This window comes from Rattus rattus, chromosome 5 (assembly GCF_011064425.1).
Source record: "Rattus rattus isolate New Zealand chromosome 5, Rrattus_CSIRO_v1, whole genome shotgun sequence".
Classification (NCBI taxonomy): domain Eukaryota; kingdom Metazoa; phylum Chordata; class Mammalia; order Rodentia; family Muridae; genus Rattus; species Rattus rattus.
The window spans coordinates 17,517,126-17,538,991 of NC_046158.1; the positions used below are offsets into that span (position 1 = coordinate 17,517,126).

The 21,866-nt window shown below is 37.9% G+C and overlaps 1 pseudogene; it reads right to left on the bottom strand.

Annotated features, from left to right (window-relative positions):
• Positions 1-1,077: 1,077 nt before the first annotated feature.
• Positions 1,078-21,866, bottom strand: part of LOC116900091 — a 34,729-nt pseudogene continuing 13,940 nt past the window's right edge.

Consider the following 21,866-nt stretch of genomic DNA (forward strand, 5'->3'; position numbering starts at 1 on the left):
GAAACAAACATAATAAAATGCAAGCAAGGACAAAGGTTACAAGACATTTTATTAGTGCCAAGTGGCTATTCAAAAGAACCATTCTTCAAACTTACAGTTGCTTTTGCAAGGGCTGGCACAAGCTAGTCCACCCCTTTCATTAGAGACACGGTTTCATCGTAAAACTTAGTCTGACCTTCATCTTACGATCCTTCCGTTTCAGCTTTACAAGTCTCTGGGATTACAGGCAAGCAATATCACACCCAGAATGATTTTATTTTCATTTTGAAAACTCTCCTTTTGCTACATCTTTGAACAATATTCTCTGAAGAAACCAATGAATAACTATCTAATAATTCATTCTTCGTTGTTCCACAATGCCAGGGAATGATTTATCCAGGTTGTTCTAATTCGGTCCCGTATATGGCAAGGAGTTAGTGCCACTAGTTCCTTTATCACAAATTTAAGTGACTGATTCGTAGGTCAGGCATTCTTAAAGTCAGTTTTGTTTATCCTGTTGGTGAGTAATGTGAAGACATCTCAAAACTGTTCAGATTCCTTTGTCAGAGCTGCACTCTTTAGGATGTTAACAAACGGTTAGCTTTAAGGCTGTAACGCAGCTATCATGTAAAGTTAGCTACTAGGCTTTGCAAAAACCCAACCAACAAGATTAAAGTGAAAATCAAATAGTCATGCACAGATTTGCAAGCACTTAACACCTGTCAATCATTAGAAGGCTTATATATTTTAAGTTGCATCTATACAGAAAGTCAACAACAACTTGTATTTGTGACAGAGAAGAACTATACAGAAGCCAGCTCTAAAGCAAAATTTAAAATCTTTGGTTTAACAGATTAAATAAGAAAGGAGATGTTTTGGAAGCATTTTTTAAAATCTGTAATACATGAAGGGTTCAGCTTTATTCTAAACAGGTAATGAAACTGTCAGGTCCCAAGGAAACTCAGTATACATTGCCAACCAATGCATCTATGAACTTACCAAGGCACTGGCCACTAGGCTCTCTCAGCATCCCTAGTAACTGTTACAGAGTTTTGGCTCCTCTCTGCACTTCTTTTATAGCTCACACAAAGCAATTTATTAACAGAAAATAACTTGAGAATTCCTATTCACAGAAGACGACCAAGATGACCCCCGTTTCCTTCAAGTGCTGTCAGAGGGGCTGGGGGTGGCATCCTCAATCCGCCCAATCTTCATCCCAGCGTAAGCAAGAGCTCTGAGGGCTGCCTGGGCTCCAGGTCCAGGGGCCTTGGTCCTGTTTCCTCCTGTGGCCCGGAGTTTGATGTGCAGGCAGTGATGTCCAGCTGCTTGCACCTCTGGACCACATCCTTGGCAACAAGCATGACTGCATATGGAGAGGACTCATCTCAGTCAGCCTTTATCTTCATTCCACCAGTTACTCGGCAGTTGGTTTCCTTGCCAGAAAGATCAGTAACATGGACAAAGGTATCATTGAAGGATACAAAGATGTGGCAGACACCAAGTACATTTTCTCCTTCAGCCACCTGAGGTCCAAGGTTGATGATTTGTTCTTCCTTCTTTTCCTTCCCCTGCGAGGTGCCATTTCTGAACGTTGTCTCCAGCCTCTCTGCACTTCTTACCCCCACCCCTTCCTCTGCATCCATTGAGTTTCTCTTCCCTTCTCCCAGCTTCTGATTTCTGTAAAACCCTGCTATTTCACCTATGCATTCTTTTTGTCCTCTTGATTATTCTATCCCTCCCTCTCTCTTGGTTATCAGTTCCTGGCTTCTTGTCCCTCCCTTTCTCTTTCTCTCTCATTCTCTTGTGGCCTGGTCTATTCTAGCCATGTTCAATCCACTATGACTTTGCTCTAGACTCTTTCAGATGCCTATGACTGAATTCTTCTTGATATCAAAAATAAAAAACCCTCTGTTCAACAATACCTTGGAGCAGTCATGTCCTCATATTCATTCAAAATTTTTTTCACAGAGCCTGGGAACATCTCCAAAAGCCCATTACTATCTTTTAGTAGTTACCTGTTTTAGTTGCTTTTCTGTTGCTATGAAGAGACTCCAGAAATAAGGCAACTAAAAAGAAGCACTTAATTGGGCGACTGCTTATACTTTTAGAGGCTGAGTTGTGGCAACAGGCAGTTAGGCATTATACTGGAGCCATAGCTGAGAGCTTACATCAGCTCCACAACCATGCAGTGGAGAAAAGTAGGAGCAGGAAAACGTGAACAAGCATAGACGCTTCCTCATCTGAAGGTCTGGAGGGCTCCTGCTTGTCCTCTGTGTTTGTTCCCTTCTCTCCCTCTCTGCTTTTTGTCCTTGGTCTCTCTTTCCCTTGTTAATCCCACAGATGTGAGGAGAAAGACTACTACCAGAATCATGGCCAAATTAATTAGAGCAGGAAATCAGTTAAAGTAAGTGTTTCAAAAGATTCGTGTACATACATGTCTCCCTTTAAAGGCGGAGTCCAGCTCCAGTAGGTCTGGGCTTTGAAGTGGAAATGTGGAGTTGGCGATAAGAAGACACACAGATGTATTATGGTTGAAGCAAGCTCATATTTTCTCTCATTCTCTTCTGCTTTACTTTTCCTTTCATCCCTTGTGTACTACTCGGAACAAAAGTCTTTTCACAGAAAGAAATCACCTCATAAACACAAGTCACACATTTTAAAAACAAATTTCCTCCGAAGCTTACGTGTCATTAAATATTTCCTCCATACTTTTCCTCTCATAATTACATCTTTACCCCAAAGCAATAATTTTATTATTGATTAACATACTTTATACGAGGAAAGTATATTTCAGCCAGTGGTACTGGCTGGCAACCATTTGTGGTTACATTGTGGCAGACTGTTCTTTTTCTAGTCTACAAGCCTTGCTGAGCTGGCTTAGTTCACCAACTACTTTCCCTTTCTTTCTCTCCTAATAGTGTCATTTATTTTGCTCTTATAACTCTGTTTTTTGTTTTTTGTTTTTTGTTTTTTTTTGTTTTTTTGAGGTGCATACAAACCCCTGTAACTAGATCTGTAAGCTACATGACCAGGAGACTCAAACCTACAGCAATGTTATTAGTCTCTTTGATCAACAGCCTATCTCTCACAAGACCCGGGGGTTGAATTGCCTGACACTTTTCTGTTCTTATCCTCTATCCCCAGTAAGTTTCACATCCAGGTGGGCAAAAGGATATTTTCTAGTCTTGCTGCATGCTATCTTCTCTATGTCCCTCATAAGAATCCCTAGCCACTCATGTTTTTAAACAAGTCTCAGAAATTCAACTGAATGATTAATTTAACTAAAGGGTATTATCCTGGGAAAAAGCATCACTTTTACTATGTACTACAGGCAAATTACCCAGAAAGGAGTATGAGTCTCCCATAAAATAAGCACACGATGCTAAACACTAGGAGAACATAATAGCACCAAGCAGGAACAGTGCTTAGCAGCAGCAAGGGGCACTCTGGGCACAGTTCCCCTGGGACTTTGCTTCTCAGGGGTACACTCCGTGCTGCTCTGCTAACCAGTGAGCCATTCTCCATAAGCTCCATTGCTGAATGCAGTTTTTCTGGCATGACCACTGCCAGGTAGGGTTTAAGAGATCATCACCAGACAAGAGGATGATAAAGGCTTTTACAGTTGAGGAGTAGGGAGGGGGTTTTCAAATTGGGAATTTGGCAGGCAGATAGGTGGGGTTACAGACACGGAACATGAGCGTAATAAGCTGGTAATAGCAACCTGAGACAAGCATGGCTGCCAGGTTGTCACAAGAGAGTCCTAACAAAACAGTCAGTCACAGCAAAGTGGCCATAACCTTCTTAAGTAAAGGCATGGTAGTCATTTCCTGGAACAGGTCGAACAGAGCTATTTGGGCTTAAGGTTATAGGTGGGGCTAGCCAAATCCTTGAGGAACAGATTTAATCATAAACAAGAATGAGTCTAGTGTTTCTTTAATATAAGATGGATTTCAAACCTAAGAAGAAGGCAGGCTGGTTCATCACCCTCAGTCCCTAATGATGTTTTTAAACAATTAACAGAACCCCTACTGAGGGTCTGTCTGGGAATCTCTGTTTTTTTTTTTTTTTTTCCAGAAAGAGCTTTAGGACAGCTTAAGCAATTAATGTCATGTCTCATATGTACAGATTCCAAGTGCAACTTTTACTCTTTTTTTCCTCTTTTTTTTTTTTTTTTATGTTTTTTTTTTTTTTGAGCTGAGGACCGAATCCAGGGCCTTGTGCTTGCTAGGTAAGCAAGCCTACCACTGAGCTGAATCCTCAACCCCCCTACTTTTTTTTTTCCTTACATTAAGAGTTTACAAGTAGCATCCTAATAAGCAGCTTCAAAACAAGACAGAGCGTTGAAATTTTAAATATACAAAATATATAGCACAGTCTGTGGTAAGATCAGGCTTCTCAAAGGACAAATCCCAGGTCTCCAAGGAAACAGAATTATTTGAACAAAATGAAAAAAGATATTTGAGGAAATGTTCATGTGATTAAAATAAAAGAAAAAGAAGAAAATACAGGGCAAGTTTTAAATAATCCAGTGACTCTACAGTCTAGACTCTCGAGCTCATATTACCCTCTTGTGAATGGTATTGTTTTTCATTGTTAAGAGTAGATTAAAATTTATACAAGATAAAAAAAAAACTGTACAGGAGTTCTTCCTTAGTAGGCAGCAAGTAGCTTTCTTCGGGCATTGATGTGAAAATGAATACAGCCCTGCCAGTTTCACCGTCTGCCTTCTTACCTTTTGCCACTTTAGACCTAGTACCTCTGACTTTCTGAGGCACACTCTTTGTGCAGCATGTTAATACAGATGCAGGATGCTGCTGGGCCTGGAAAAGAATTCCAGGAGAGTCAGAGCATAGCATACAGAACTCATCTAAGCACCTCCTGGTTTTTTCATCTATTTTCTCCATGAAACTTCTGGGACCACATCCCACTTCAAAACTGGTAGCTGCATAGGCTTCTATTCCATTTTCCCAAGCATGAACTGTAATAAAACTATATGCTTTCCAAATACACTGACTCATTTGGGTGGAGGCTGCAGATAGTAGGACCTCCAGGCACCAATAACATTCCTGCTTTGTCCCACTGCCAGCCCCCACAGCACTTTCCCTTCTTACTAAATGTCCTCAAGCTTCCTTCTGAGCTCAATTTCCAGATTCCTCATTAAGAAAACTAAGAATAGGACAAGGCAGTCTTAGCAACATACTTTGATATTAAAATAGCGTCTTTGCCGCACAGTATATTATCCTTTAGCAACAATTCAAAACATGTTCACATATTCAAAGTCTTAATAATTTCATAAAGGCTTGCCAATCATGATTATCAGTTTAAAGGGGGAAAATTGAAGGCCAAAGTTGGTAGAGTTTTCTTTTTAGAATCTACAAGGATAAAGATTGGTTTTTATACCATTACTGTACCACGTCCTAATATTTTTATTTGTTCATAAATCACAACAGATCTTAACGCCTTTGTTTCTATAGAGAAGTGATTCAACAGAGCTCCAATGTATTAAGGGGGCCTCAAGCCTTCCCACCACATGATAGATGCTCCAAATAGTTCAACAGAACTTCAAATGTGGACATACAGATACGGCAAACATCATACGCTAAAATTATGGGTTTGTCCGTTTAAGAGATGCAGCATTCTAGAAGGCCAAGCCTTGCATTGTCAGGTCCCTTCTACACAGGTCACAGCAGACAGAAAACTAACCTGGGACAGAAGGCATCAACGGGGTGTCTTGATGAAATCCCAAAACACAGAAACTGCAGAACCTAGCTTCCTATTTCTGAAGCTCTTGCTCTCAGTCATGGTCAGGTTCCTAATGCTGCTCCACCAGCATGATCGCGACATTTTCCAAAGAGTAATAATGCTCTAGTACTGCTCAATGGGAAAATACCAGAAGACAAAGCCCACCACCAGATGGCAACCCCCTAAATGGCTCTAAAAGACCTCAAATTGCTTGTAAGAGTCCAAAAGCAAACAGGAAGGCAAAGCTCCTGAGAGTCTTCCCAAAGATCAGAGTTTCTTAAGAAGCTGAAACAAAGTATAAATGTTTTAATGTGTATCTGAGTAGAGATAAAGAACAGGTGCTCAGGTGCTGCTGTTGAAGGAAAGAGAGTAAATGTCCCCAGAATGAGATGTGTTAACTCCTGGATTTCTTCTCCCCAGGGCCAGCCCTCTGTGCATGGAGAACACCCCTAAAAAGGGCTCTGTTTCCCCTCATGGTAACCATTTTTCTGGAATTTGTAGGTCCCAGTCTGTGACCCAAATTAGGCCTGGCCACCTGTTCTAGATAACCTAAAAAAAAAAGTTAAATTAATAGTGGGAAGAACAAGAAAAAGAAGTTATCTTCAATGGGAACACTCTGAAGAAAGACAAAGATTCGACAAATCCCTCAGTTACATTTCTTTCTGGAGTTTTTAGTGCTTGAACTATGGCATCTATCCTAAAATGATATACCAATTCCAGTTCAGGTATTCCCATCTCTCATTCATTTTTGAAGAGGTTTCTGCTCTGGTATGGTGAGGTACTCTTTTATTATTCTTGATCTTTCAAAATTGAAGACTTAGTCTCAGCCTTGACTTCATTCATTGCTTTATTTTATTTCATTTAAAAATATTTAAAAATGATTATGGGGTGAGTCCAGCTTTGTATTGTTGTTGAAATGGATTGGACTTATTCATTTTTAATCTCCCAGGTTTCACATAACTTTGAAACTGTATCCCATAAATTTTAACACATTTATAAAGGACTATAGAATTAATAGAATAGAATCTTCAAAGGTTTTTATACAAAAAGTATAAAAGTTAGAAAGAGAGGTTAGAATAAAACCCTTTGTAGGTTCCTGTGGGGGAGGGCCCAGGAGCGGCAGGAGCCCTGCCTGAGACACCGCCGGAACCTGAAGGAAACAGACCGGATAAACAGTTCTCTGCACCCAAATCCCGTGGGAGGGAGAGCTAAACTTCAGAGAGGCAGACACAGCTGCGAAACCAGAAGAGACTGCTCTCTGCACACATTACTGATTCCAGAGGAAAGCACCAGAATCCATCTGGAACCCTGGTGCACGGGGCTCCCCGAAGGGGCGGCCTTCCTGGTCGCTGCCGCCCGCGGAGAGCCCGTAAGCAGCACCCAGCGAACTTGAGCCTCGGGACCACAGGTAAGACCAATGTTTGGCTGCAAGTGACCTGCCTGGTGAACTCAAGGCACAAGTCCACAGGAACAGCTGAAGACCTGTAGAAAGGAAAAACTACACGCCCGAAAGAAGAACACTGTGTCCCCATAAATGACTGAAAGAAAGGAAAACAGGTCTACAGCACTCCTTACACACAGGCCTATAGGACAGCTTAGCCACTGTCAGAAATAGCAGAACAAAGTAACACTAGAGATAATCTGATGGCAGAGAGGCAAGCACAGGAACCCAAGCAACAGAAACCAAGACTACATGGCACCATCGAGAAATTCTCCCATCAAAACAAACATGGAATATCCAAACACACCAGAAAAGCAAGATCTAGATTCAAAATCATATTTGACCATGATGCTGAGAACTTCAAGAAAGACATGATGAACTCCTTAGAGAACAAGTAGAAGCCTACAGAGAGGAATCTCAAAAATGCCTGAAAGAATTCCAGGAAAACATAAATAAACAAGTAGAAGCCCATAGAGAGGAGACACAAAAATCCCTGAAAGAATTCCAGGAAAACACAATCAAACAGTTGAAGGAATTAAAAATGGAAATAGAAGCAATCAAGAAAGAACATATGGAAACAACCCTGGATATAGAAAACCAAAAGAAGAGACAAGGAGCTGTAGATACAAGCTTTACCAACAGAATACAAGAGATGGAAGAGAGAATCTCAGGAGCAGAAGATTCCATAGAAATCATTGACTCAACTGTCAAAGATAATGTAAAGCGAAAAAAGCTACTGGTCCAAAACATACAGGAAATCCAGGACTCAATGAGAAGATCAAACCTAAGGATAATAGGTATAGAAGAGAGTGAAGACTCCCAGCTCAAAGGACCAGTACATATCTTCAAAAAAATGATAGAAGAAAACTTCCCTAACCTAAAAAAAGAGATACCCATAGGCATACAAAAAGCCTACAGAACTCCAAATAGATTGGACCAGAAAAGAAACACCTCCGTACATAATAGTCAAAACACCAAACGCACAAAATAAAGAAAGAATATTAAAAGCAGTAAGGAAAAAAGGTCAAGTAACATATAAAGGCAGACCTATCAGAATCACACCAGACTTTTCGCCAGAAACTATGAAGGCCAGAAGATCCTGGACTGATGTCATACAGACCCTAAGAGAACACAAATGCCAGCCCAGGCTACTGTATCCTGCAAAACTCTCAATTAACATAGATGGAGAAACCAAGATATTCCATGACAAAACCAAATTTACACAATATCTTTCTACAAATCCAGCACTACAAAGGATAATAAATGGTAAAGCCCAACATAAGGAGGCAAGCTATACCCAAGAAGAGGCAAGAAACTAATCATCTTGGCAACAAAACAAAGAGAAGAAAAGCACACAAACATAACACACCCAAATATGAATATAACAGGAAGCAATAATCACTATTCCTTAATATCTCTCAACATCAATAGCCTCAACTCCCCAATAAAAAGACATAGATTAACAAACTGGATACACAACGAGGACCCTGCATTCTGCTGCCTACAGAAAACACACCTCAGAGACAAAGACAGACACTACCTCAGAGTGAAAGGCTGGGAAACAACTTTCCAAGCAAATGGTCGGAAGAAGCAAGCTGGAGTAGCCATTCTAATATCAAATAAAGTCAATTTTCAACTAAAAGTCATCAAAAAAGATAAAGAAGGACACTTTATATTTATCAAAGGAAAAATCCACCAAGATGAACTCTCAATCCTAAATATCTATGCCCCAAATACAAGGGCACCTACATACGTAAAAGAAACCTTACTAAAGCTCAAAACACACACTGCACCTCACACAATAATAGTAGGAGACTTCAACACCCCACTCTCATCAATGGACAGATCATGGAAACAGAAATTAAACAGAGACGTAGACAGACTAAGAGAAGTCATGAGCCAAATGGACTTAACGGATATTTATAGAACGTTCTACCCTAATGCAAAAGGATATACCTTCTTCTCAGCTCCTCATGGTACTTTCTCCAAAATTGACCATATAATTGGTCAAAAAACGGGCCTCAACAGGTACAGAAAGATAGAAATAATCCCATGCGTGCTATCGGACCACCACGGCCTAAAGCTGGTCTTCAATAACAATAAGGGAAGAATGCCCACATATACGTGGAAACTGAACAATGCTCTACTCAATGATAACCTGGTCAAGGAAGAAATAAAGAAAGAAATTAAAAACTTTTTAGAATTTAATGAAAATGAAGGTACAACATACCCAAACTTATGGGACACGATGAGAGCTGTGCTAAGAGGAAAACTCAGAGCGCTTGAGTGCCTGCAGAAAGAAACAGGAAAGAGCATATGTCAGCAGCTTGACAGCACACCTAAAAGCTCTAGAACAAAAAAAGAAGCAAATACACCCAGGAGGAGTAGAAGGCAGGAAATAATCAAACTCAGAGCTGAAATCAACCAAGTAGAAACAAAAAGGACCATAGAAAGAATCAACAGAACCAAAAGTTGGTTCTTTGAGAAAATCAACAAGATAGATAAACCCTTAGCCAGACTAACGAGAGGACACAGAGAGTGTGTCCAAATTAACAAAATCAGAAATGAAAAGGGAGACATAACTACAGATTCAGAGGAAATTCAAAAAATCATCAGATCTTACTATAAAAGCCTATATTCAACAAAACTTGAAAATCTGCAGCAAATGGACAATTTCCTAGACAGATACCAGGTACCGAAGTTAAATCAGGAACAGATAAACCAGTTAAACAACCCCATAACTCCTAAGGAAATAGAAGCAGTCATTAAAGGTCTCCCAACCAAAAAGAGCCCAGGTCCAGACTGGTTTAGTGCAGAATTCTATCAGACCTTCATAGAAGACCTCATACCAATATTATCCAAACTATTCCACAAAATTGAAACAGATGGAGCACTACCGAACTCCTTCTATGAAGCCACAATTACTCTTATACCTAAACCACACAAAGACACAACAAAGAAAGAGAACTTCAGACCAATTTCCCTTATGAATATCGGCGCAAAAATACTCAATAAAATTCTGGCAAACCGAATCCAAGAGCACATCAAAACAATCATCCACCATGATCAAGTAGGTTCATCCTAGGCATGCAGGGATGGTTTAATATCTGGAAAACCATCAACGTGATCCATTATATAAACAAACTGAAAGAACAAAACCGCATGATCATTTCATTAGATGCTGAGAAAGCATTTGACAAAATTCAACACCCCTTCATGATAAAAGTTCTGGAAAGAATAGGAATCCAAGGCCCATACCTAAACATAGTAAAAGCCATATACAGCAAACCAATGGCTAACATTAAACTAAATGGAGAGAAACTTGAAGCAATCCCACTAAAATCAGGGACTAGACAAGGCTGCCCACTCTCTCCCTACTTATTCAATATAGTTCTTGAAGTTCTAGCCAGAGCAATCAGACAACAAAAGGAGGTCAAGGGGATACAGATCGAAAAAGAAGAAGTCAAAATATCACTATTTGCAGATGATATGATAGTATATTTAAGTGATCCCAAAAGTTCCACCAGAGAACTACTAAAGCTGATAAACAACTTCAGCAAAGTGGCTGGGTATAAAATTAACTCAAATAAATCAGTAGCCTTCCTCTACACAAAAGAGAAAACAAGCCACCCTTCATAATAGACCCAAATAATATAAAGTACCTCGTGACTTTAACCAAGCAAGTAAAAGATTTGTACAACAAGAACTTCAAGACTCTGAAGAAAGAAATTGAAGAAGACCTCAGAAGATGGAAAGATCTCCCATGCTCATGGATTGGCAGGATTAATATAGTAAAATGGCCATTTTACCAAAAAGCGATCTACAGATTCAATGCAATCCCCATCAAAATACCAATCCAATTCTTCAAAGAGTTAGACAGAACAATTTGCAAATTCATCTGGAATAACAAAAAACCCAGGATAGCTAAAACTATCCTCAACAATAAAAGGACTTCGGGGGAATCGCTATCCCTGAACTCAAGCAGTATTACAGAGCAATAGTGATAAAAAACTGCATGGTATTGGTACAGAGACAGACAGATAGACCAATGGAATAGAATTGAAGACCCAGAAATGAACCCACACACCTATGGTCACTTGATTTTTGACAAAGGAGCCAAATCCATCCAATGGAAAAAAGATAGCATTTTCAGCAAATGGTGCTGGTTCAACTGGAGGTCAACATGTAGAAGAATGCAGATCGATCCATGCTTATCACCCTGTACAAAGCTTAAGTCCAAGTGGATCAAGGACCTCCACATTAAACCAGACACACTCAAACTAATAGAAGAAAAACTAGGGAAGCATCTGGAACACATGGGCACTGGAAAAAATTTCCTGAACAAAATACCAATGGCTTATGCTCTAAGATCAAGAATCGACAAATGGGATCTCATAAAACTGCAAAGCTTCTGTAAGGCAAAGGACACTGTGGTTAGGACAAAATGGCAACCAACAGATTGGGAAAAGATCTTTACGAATCCTACAACAGATAGAGGCCTTATATCCAAAATATATAAAGAACTCAATAAGTTAGACCGCATGGGGAGACAAATAACCCTATTAAAAAATGGGGTTCAGAGCTAAACAAAGAATTCACAGCTGAGGAATGCCGAATGGCTGAGAAACACCTAAAGAAATGTTCAACTTCTTTAGTCATCAGGGAAATGCAAATCAAAAGAACCCTGAGATTTCACCTCACACCAGTGAGAATGGCTAAGATCAAAAACTCAGGTGACAGCAAATGCTGGCGAGGATTCAGAGAAAGAGGAACACTCCTCCATTGTTGGTGGGGTTGCAGACTGGTACAACCATTCTGGAAATCAGTCTGGAGGTTCCTCAGAAAATTGGACATTGAACTGCCTGAGGATCCAGCTATACCTCTCTTGGGCATATACCCAAAAGATGCCCCAACATATAAAAAAGACACCTGCTCCACTATGTTCATAGCAGCCTTATTTATAATAGCCAGAAGCTGGAAAAGAACCCAGATGCCCTTCAACAGAGGAATGGATACAGAAAATGTGGTACATCTACACAATGGAATATTACTCAGCTATCAAAAACAACGACTTTTATGAAATTCAGGGCAAATGGTTGGAACTGGAAAATATCATCCTGAGTGAGCTAACCCAATCACAGAAAGACATACATGGTATGCACTCATTGATAAGTGGCTATTAGCCCAAATGCCTGAATTACCCTAGATGCCTAGAACAAATGAAAGTCAAGACGGATGATCAAAATGGGAAGGCTTCACTCCTTCTTTATTTAAAAGGGGAACAAGAATATCCTTGGCAGGGAAGAGAGAGGCAAAGATTAAAACAGAGACTGAGGAACACCCATTCAGAGCCTGCCCCACATGTGGCCCATACATATACAGCCACCCAATTAGACGAGATGGATGAAGCAAAGAAGTGCAGACCGACAGGAGCCGGATGTAGATCGATCCTGAGAGACACAGCCAGAATACAGCAAATACAGAGGCGAATGCCAGCAGCAAACCACCAAACAGAGAACGGGACCCCCGTTGAAGGAATCAGAGAAAGAACTGGAAGAGCTTGAAGGGGCTTGAGACCCCATATGTACAACAATGCCAAGCAACCAGAGCTTCCAGGGACTAAGCCACTACCTAAAGACTATACATGGACTGACCCTGGACTCTGACCTCATAGGTAGCAATGAATATCCTAGTAAGAGCACCAGTGGAAGGGGAAGCCCTGGGTCCTGCTAAGATTGAACCCCAGTGAACTAGACTGTCGGGGGGGGCGGCAATGGGGGGAGGGTGGGGAGGGGAACACCCATAAGGAAGGGGGGGGGGAAGGGGATGTTTGCCCGGAAACCGGGAAAGGGAAAAACAATCGAAAAGTAAATAAGAAATATTCAAGTTAATAAAAAAAAAAAAAGAATACAAACACGCTAAATATGATAAATGTAAAATGCTAAAATAAAAGCATTGTGTGGTATTTTGTGAAAAAAAAACCCTTTGTAGACAACAATTTTGACAATGTGTATATTGAATAGTATATCAATAAGTCTTTGAAATCAATGATGAAACAAATAACACATACATGTGAAATACTTAATGTATGCAATATATGCACACTTTACATAAAATACTAATTTTTAACCAGTCCTAAGCATATGAAAAGAATATTAAATCAAGTCACCAAAGAAATATAAGCACACAGCAGTGAGAATCCTTCACACATGGCTTGTCACATCACAAAATGACACAAATCTTTGGATTAAAGTATACTTTCTTAAAAGTTTACTATATCTAAGCCAAATCAGTCTGTCATTTTCTCCCAAGTTAGATATCCAAGATAATTAAAATCATATATCAATATAGGGGTTTGAATGGGAATATATATTGTGGTGGAATGTTTGTTTAATGTTGGTAGGATTGGAGATCACTGGGACTAGACCTCATCCTTCATTTTAAGTACTCTATCAAACAAAGAGTAGAGTAATTGGATATCAATAAATGATTAAAATATTACCCTGAAATCCTGAACTTTTACATACTGTCCTGAGTTGTGAAAAGGTTATTGCTGGTATGACTTGAACCAAGTTGGTCCATGTTCTGAGAGCTGGGGTGTGTGATTCTCTCTGCCTAATTGTTGAAGGACATGGTTATGTTAATGCTTTTTGTCCAGTTCATATTCCCCATGTCCAAAAGTCAGCACATTTGGTCAAAGATTATTTTAAGTCTCAAGACTAAGCATATTCACTGTTGGGTTTACCTTATATCTTCTTTATTACTTCTCCACGTTGTTCTGAGACTGTCTACTGATTTTTGTGCCCCCTTTTTGTCTTAAAACATAACATTAATTTTGTATATTCATAGTAAAAAGTTTCATATATGTATGACTTCAGAAGAAGTACTCATGTACAGACATTAGAATTGAGTTGCCATTGGAACAAGTAAGACTTTTTCAAAGACTGGGTTGGAAAAACATTGATTTTATTATATATAAAGGAAGTATGATTAAGAAAGAAATCTCAATATCAGCCTCTTGCCTCATACATCTCTGCATATCCCCACATGTATATGCATATACACATGAGATGATGCAAACACACACACACACACACACACACACACACACACACAGATTTTAAAAAGAAAAATACAGTGAAGAAACTTTAATGAGCTATTTATGAAAAAAATTAAATTTCATTAGGTGTTAAGTACAGTGGCAACTTGCTTTTAGATTTTTCCATCCTCTAGACTTAAAACAGTTACATATTTTGAGCTACAATGTTTATGGGATTTTGTTATAGCAGTTTAACAGTCTAAGATATTTCTAAAACAAAATCACCAAGGCTACACAGGACATGACTCCTGTATCCTTTAACACTTTTAAGAAGGTAATTATATTTTGGTAGTGAGCCTAGCCTTTAATAGCTGAGCCATCTCTTCAGCCCTGAGGGTCAGCAGAACAAATGGAAATATACAACCTCTAGGGGTTGGTTATGGGGACTCTAGAAAGTACCAGAGATCTTGGAGGTTCTCACTCTCAGGACTCAAGGGGAAGAACCTTACATGAAATGCCCATCAAGTGGGAAGAGGGAATGTGTAGAGTTCACCTCCAGTAGAAAGACAGGGCATCAAGTGGAGGGATGAAGTTGTCATCTCACAGTCAAAAAGTCTGACCCAAAATTGTTCTTGTCTTCAAACACTGCAGGGACAAAAATGGAGAAGACACTAAGGAAAAGATGGTCTAGTGACCAGCCCAACTTGGAATCCATCTCAAGGGGAGGCTGCAAGGCCTGGCACTATTACTGATGCTATGGAATTCTTACAGACAGGAGCCTAGCATGGCTGTCCTCTGAGAGACCCAACAAGCAGCTGAATGAGATAGACAGACACAGATACTTACACCCAGCCATTGGACCGAAGTTGGGGACCCATGTAATTAAATTAGAGAAAGGCTAGAAGAAGCTGAGGAGGAGGGCATCCCCATAGGAAGACCAGCAGTCTCAACTCACCTGGATCCCTGAGTTCTCTCAAGACACTGTCACCCATCAAGCAGCACACACGAGCTGGTCTGAGACTCCTCACTCACATACAGCACAGGACTGCCTGGTCTGGCTTCAGAGACTTGAGGACCCAAGGAGTGGGGAGGTCTGGTGGAGGGCGGAGACACATCCTCTTGGAGACAGAGTAGAGGAGGAATGGGATGAGAAACTGTAGGAGTGAAGACTGGGGAGGGGCAATGACTGGACTGTAAAAAATTAAAAGCAATAAAAATTTAAGAAAGAAGGCAATTATGTTGAGTTTCTATAGCGTGTTTCAGATGTAAGAAAGCACCTTTGAGGCAGAAGCAAAGAGAAAGAAGAAAAAGGAAGATGAGGAGAAAAAAGTAAAAGAAAAGAGAAAAACCCTACTTATTCTTATAAATACATTTGAAATACTCATTTATTACTATCAAAAATACCAAGGACTTAGTGATTTATACACAAAGGGGCTTCATGCTGCTAACATTTTTGGAAGTCAATGACCATCACACTGGTAACTGCATGGTTTCTTTTGATTTTCTCATTATGGGTGCAGAAGAAGAAATAAACATGTAGAGGAGAGAGGCATATAGCTGAGAAATACTGAGGCATGACCCCGGCTTGCTTAAAAAAAAATACCCTAAGCCAATAGTAATCATCTGGTCCTGCAATAAATAGTGAGAATTTATTGTGATGGGATTGTAACTCAATAGTAAAGCACTTGTATAACATACGAGGTTATGATTTCAATCTCCATTACATAAACAAGCTTAAGAAGGACGATCACATGATTATATCAATTCATGCCCAAAACACAAGTTTACACAATAAAGTACTTATTTAAATTACGTTTGAGCAGCTGGACACATTTACAATGATATGAGGCTGCTGCCTCCCACTAATCTAATCCTCTGCATTACTGTGCTTCAATTTCAAGCCATTATACAAAGGGTATGGATAGAGAATGAAAATGCATAATACTTCACATCATACATTGTTGTGGTTCTCTTCAATGTTTCTTGTACTATACTCCTGATGGGTTACAAAAAACAGAACTCTGATCGTAAGTAAACATCATAAAAAGTTTCTTTCTTGTTGAATTTTACATAATTAAAACCACAGATCACAAAGGTATTTATCTAACTTACAGTACAAACTTTGCCCCATATAATCCTTTGTAGAGGCTTTATACTTTTAGAATTTTTGTCTACGTTTGGTTTATTACTATGTGATGTAAATTATGAAACCAAAGTTTAAAAAACAATATTTTATATTTATTGTTTGAAATAATGGGTTTTCTGACCGATTTTTTCATACAAGTTTATCATGTAATTTAACCATATTCACAATTACCATTCTTCTCTCTCCTCCTTGTCACACTGGCGTTGTTCTGTTTCTAAAACAGCTCCTATCTAACACTGTCGGGCCATATATGTACTTTAAGGCTTAAATACTTAATGTAAGAGATAACATGCTCAATTTGTTTATCAGAACCTTATTTGCATTTTCCTGATGGCTAAATATTGATCAATGTGTCATGTATTTCATGTACTTATTCATTATTCTTAATTATTGATCAGTTGGTTACTATTTTTGTTTTCTAATATTTTAATTCCTTTATAAATTCTATATACAATGTCATGTAAAATGATATCAATATTTTTCCTCTGTAGACTATCTTTTTATTATTATAATTATGTACTTTTATGTGGAAGTTTTTCAATTTTATGTGATTCCATTCCTCAATTCATGCAATTATGTCTTACTCTGTTGGATTACCTTGCAAAAAGTATTTGTCTTTATATTTATATTAAAGTATTTTTTTGCTATGATCTCCTTTAGATGTTTAGGGTTTCAGAACTCAAATTAAGGTCTTTGATCACTTAAAATTGATTTTTTGGGGGGTAGATGATCTGGTTCTTATATACATGGATATCTAACTTTTTCTAATTTTCCTGTTTGTGGGAGAAGCTGTCTTTCATCTATGTCTGACTTTTGTACTTTTATAAACAATGAAGTAGTTATAGCTATGGGAATGTTTGTTTCTTGGTCAACTATTGTATTTCATTTGTCTAAATCTTTCTTTTGTGCAAGAATAATATTGATTTTTTATTACCATATACTATTATTATTTGCAGTTGGATATTATGGTATATTCATCATCCCTCATTTGGAGTAGTATTGTTTTGGCTATTCAGGATCTGTAGATAACTATTTTTGACATTGACATTTTCCACAATATTCTTTTGACACAGAGCATGTGTGGGTTTTGTACTGTTTTATGTAATATCTTACTAGAGGGATCTTTTACCTTCTTGATTAGGTTTACTCCTCAGGATTTTATATTGTATTTGATAATATAAATTATAACCAACAGTAAGGGAAACAACAGAATACACACAAACTTATGGAGCTTGGATAATAAACAATCAAATAGAGACTGATTAATCAAAGAAATCAAAGGGGAAATTTAAAAATTATTAGAATTGAATGAAAATAAAAAAAATATACCAGAACCCATGGAGTATAATGAAAACTGTGAAAAGAGGGCAGTTGATAGCTTCCCATTGATACCATTAAAACGAATGAGCAAATCTCAAATAACTTAATGATGCACTTAAAATTAGAAGAAATACAGAGAATTCCCAAATCAGAAGATAGAAAAAATAGTAGACATTAGATCAGAAATCAAAGGAAAGGAAACAAAAGGAATTGTATCTAGAATCACTAAAATAAAAGATTGGTTAGTTGAAGAAATAAACAGATTTATTGACCCCTAGCCAAAATAAAGAAAAGAATAAAAATAATGTATATTTATAAAATTGAGATGAAAACTGACACAGTAAAACACAGGTGACAGTTCTGAAAGAGTGAATCTGTATTCTCAGGAATGATCCCTGTACTTGCTATCTAATACTAAGTAGTTAGTCCTAAAATCATACACATACTAGCAGCACAAATGAACTCAGATGGTTGCATTTATACATTTATGTATGTATGTATATATATATATATTTAATAATAATTAAAGAAACCAATAGAGATACTTTTTGTAAGTAGAAGGATGTAGAGGTAAGAGAAGGAAACAGTAGTAAGGAGGGCAGAATATTATTAGAGAACCTAAGGTAATCAAAATATATTATGTACACTTACAATATGTTATATTGAAACACATTAGTTTATACAATTAATACATGATAATAATGATGAAAGACATAGAGACATACCTTTAAAGCAAAAGGAGAGGAAAAATAATGTGTCATCTTAAAAGTCTTCACTCAAGGGAGTTATCTTTAAAAACCCAAAGATGAAACACATGTAGTATGTAGAGTAAGTCAATGTAAGAAGTAAAAGTCCTTCCTCTTGTAAAAGCCTTTTGATTTGAGCATATGTTTATTGTTGTTCATATCCTACAGTGTCTAAAATATTAGCAAAATCAATAAATAGATTAGAACTATCATGTAGTGAATCAACAACATGACAATAATATATTCACGTTATGTTAAACAGTCAGTATCTAGGTTATTAAAGTAAATAGAAAAAAATCAACACAGAAAATAAGTTCATCCCAAATTACAAAGAGAAAGAATTTTAATTTCATCTATACTTGCTGAGTATTTTTTTATATAACACACAGTGCTAAGTACCAGCAAGAAATTATTATAAGTCCTATTTAATGTTGAGTCAGACATGATGATTAATAATTGTAAAAGGAGCCTGTAAAGTACAGGGGGGAAGGTACTGTTTAGATGTGGCTTTTGGTGATTGAGAGAAATCAATGAGACACACGAGAGGTGATGAAATAGATTTTTGCCACTAGAGAGAAATAGAATATCCCTTTAAGGAAACATAATTTAATCCAATATACTAGGATGCAGAACGAAGGTTTTTAGAAAGCGGTTGGGGTGAAACTATAGTATACCTATCTGAAATATACCTGGATTCAGTATATATTGCTTGATTTTGCAGGATCACACTGCTCTACATTTAGCATGGAAAGTAGCAATCCAACAATTAAAGGGTAAACAATGTTACACAAACAGTGCTACATAATGTAACTTGATATCCAAGAGGAAAAAAGAAACTGAAAAAATTGAAACTTTCACACATTTTAGTTTCAGGTAGAACAAAGGGATTTTTCAAGGTAAATCTCTATTCTGTGCAGATAAAGAAGTCAAGGTTCTCACAAACTTAATGTGATGTTTTAATGTTTTTCTGCTAACCAGGTGCAGAACTGAACTGAATTCCAGGTCTCTAACTAAATGTCCAGAATTATTTAGAGATTCCAAGTGACTACATCTTGGGAAGATTGCTGTGGAATGCCAGGTCTTGGCATTGCTTGTTCCTAGCCACCATTCCTCTCCAAAGACTTGTCCTTAGTGTTCAGTAAATTGAGCTTCCTGAGTTCCTTGTTTGACACATGCTTTACTATTTGGAAAAGTACTTGGTATGCATGTATCTTTTAAAATCTGGATGTGGTGGAAAATAAAGTAATTATTTCCCACTGCTTATGTCCCATCTCAAGTGTGGAGTCCAGATAAATGAATACTGTGCAGAAAGATGGGTCAAAGGTTTTAAGACCTTGAAGTTTTTGGCTTATCCATGAAGGAAAATTAACACATGGGATTTAAATGAAAAATTTGCCATCTTCATGCAAAATGCAACAACATTAATTACAGGGAAAAGCCTATTCATATCTTATTTCAAGAAGAGGTAGGTTATTTTTCATTCTGAATATACTGATTGTTATTCAATAACCTAGCTGGAATTAGTCCGTAACTGCATTTATCAACTAAGAGAGTTGCTTAGAAAATAAGTTTATAAGGTTAATTGCCAGGGCATTATGCAGAATACAAAAAAATGCAATGGCAGCAAAAATTTGGCCCAGGGAACTATTTCAAAAGGATCAGTTGTGATTAATTGTGACATTCCATCCCTTAATTAGGAGTGGCTCCTGTTTCAAACATGTGCTCCTTACGTAAAGTACACACCAAGATTCAAGATTTTCTTCAGCTTACTTTTTTCAACTATAAAATCTCAAGGTCAATTTGTTGCACTGATGAAACTTTATAACAGATTATTATGTTGAATTGCTATGTAAGAAGAGATTTTCTAGCAATATAAGTAATTTCGAAAGAAATGTACATATCTGTTTTTCTGAATGTGCATGTATGTATAAGTGCATCATTTTTAAGCTTCTCTTTTGACTTCTAAAAACATTTTACTATTTTTATGTGTTTCTGGCTTGCTTTCATGTGTCTTTACACTACTTTCATGCAGGTCCCATTGATAGTAGAAGAGGGCACCACATTGCCCGGAACTGGGGTCAAAATGGATTATGATCCAACATAAACATGCTGGGAATTGAACTTAGGCCTTCTGTAAGAGCAAGGGGTGCTCTTACAAACAGTAATCTCTCCAGGGCTAATGTGTGTTTAATTTTGTGACAATGACAGACTGCTAAAGTTTCCTTCTAAGAATATTGATATTCATTGGACATGGGTATTTCCCCTGCCATCTATCTTTCATTGTATCTTGAAGACAATGAAATGAAAAATACAAGACTGAAAAGAAATGTTCATGCACACATAACAGCACTCCATTTCAGCCCTTTAGATCTTGGAAGCTATTTTCCTACAAGCTATAAGCAGCATTTGCATGTGTTTACTTCTGTAAATTGAGTTTGGTGAAAACAAAGACAAGTATTTCTTTTGACATTTCCATAGACTCAAAAAGAAATGGAAGAATTATCTGATGGCTGAAGTCCACAAAGCCCTGAGCAATGTAAACTATGCCTATTCCTTCTACCTCTGTTACCTCTGTTCCCCAAGCTCCCCATGTCCCCACCTTAACACTCACCTTTTCTGCTCCTTTACATTCCAAACTTGTGTTGGTTTTAGACTACTGTCTTGCTTTCCCTCTACTGCATTCGAGTTTCTTTTCCTGGTGTTTTCTGAGAGAGGTATCCATCATCTACCCTTTAAACCTTTTTTCCATGGCTAGCCACACTCTCTTACTCCCACAGTTACGCTTTCAGTTCATCGAGGGATATCAGAAAGAATCTCATCATATTTCCTTTTGCAGGCTTACTGCTTGCCTTCTTTCTCTGCATGGTAAAGATTTTTTAATCTTTGGTGATGATGTGTTGTATCATTATTTTGAATAGCAGTATTTTTAAAAAAATATTGGTAATTTGAAGAACAAAGATATAAGAATACATTTCTGCTCTAAATTGGGGGTCATGAACTCAAAAGTCTTTAGAAGTCTGGAACATAACATGTGTGGGATAAAGGCTGTATTTGACAATTAGTGAGGATTAGTAATGATTGTAAAATACTGCTGATGCACTACCTCACACCTAATATACTTCTCCCTACCCTTTATTCTGATAAGCTGTACTGCTCCAAAATATAAGATTTTATGTGTAACCCTTAAATTTTACTGCTACTTTTATATAGCTTTCTTCCACACTGTTCGGTTGCTATGATAAAACACTATGACAAGGATCAAGCGTTTATTGGGATTTCACTTCCAAGTAATACTCAATCACTGATGGAAGTTAGGACAGGAGCCTGGAATGGAGTGCATGGCTGAATAATGTTAGCTGGCTTACTTGCTGGTTCTCCCATTCAGAGGTTTATGCTTAGTTGGCTTTGCATATAGTCTAGGACACCTGGAAAGGGATGGTGCCGCTCACAGTG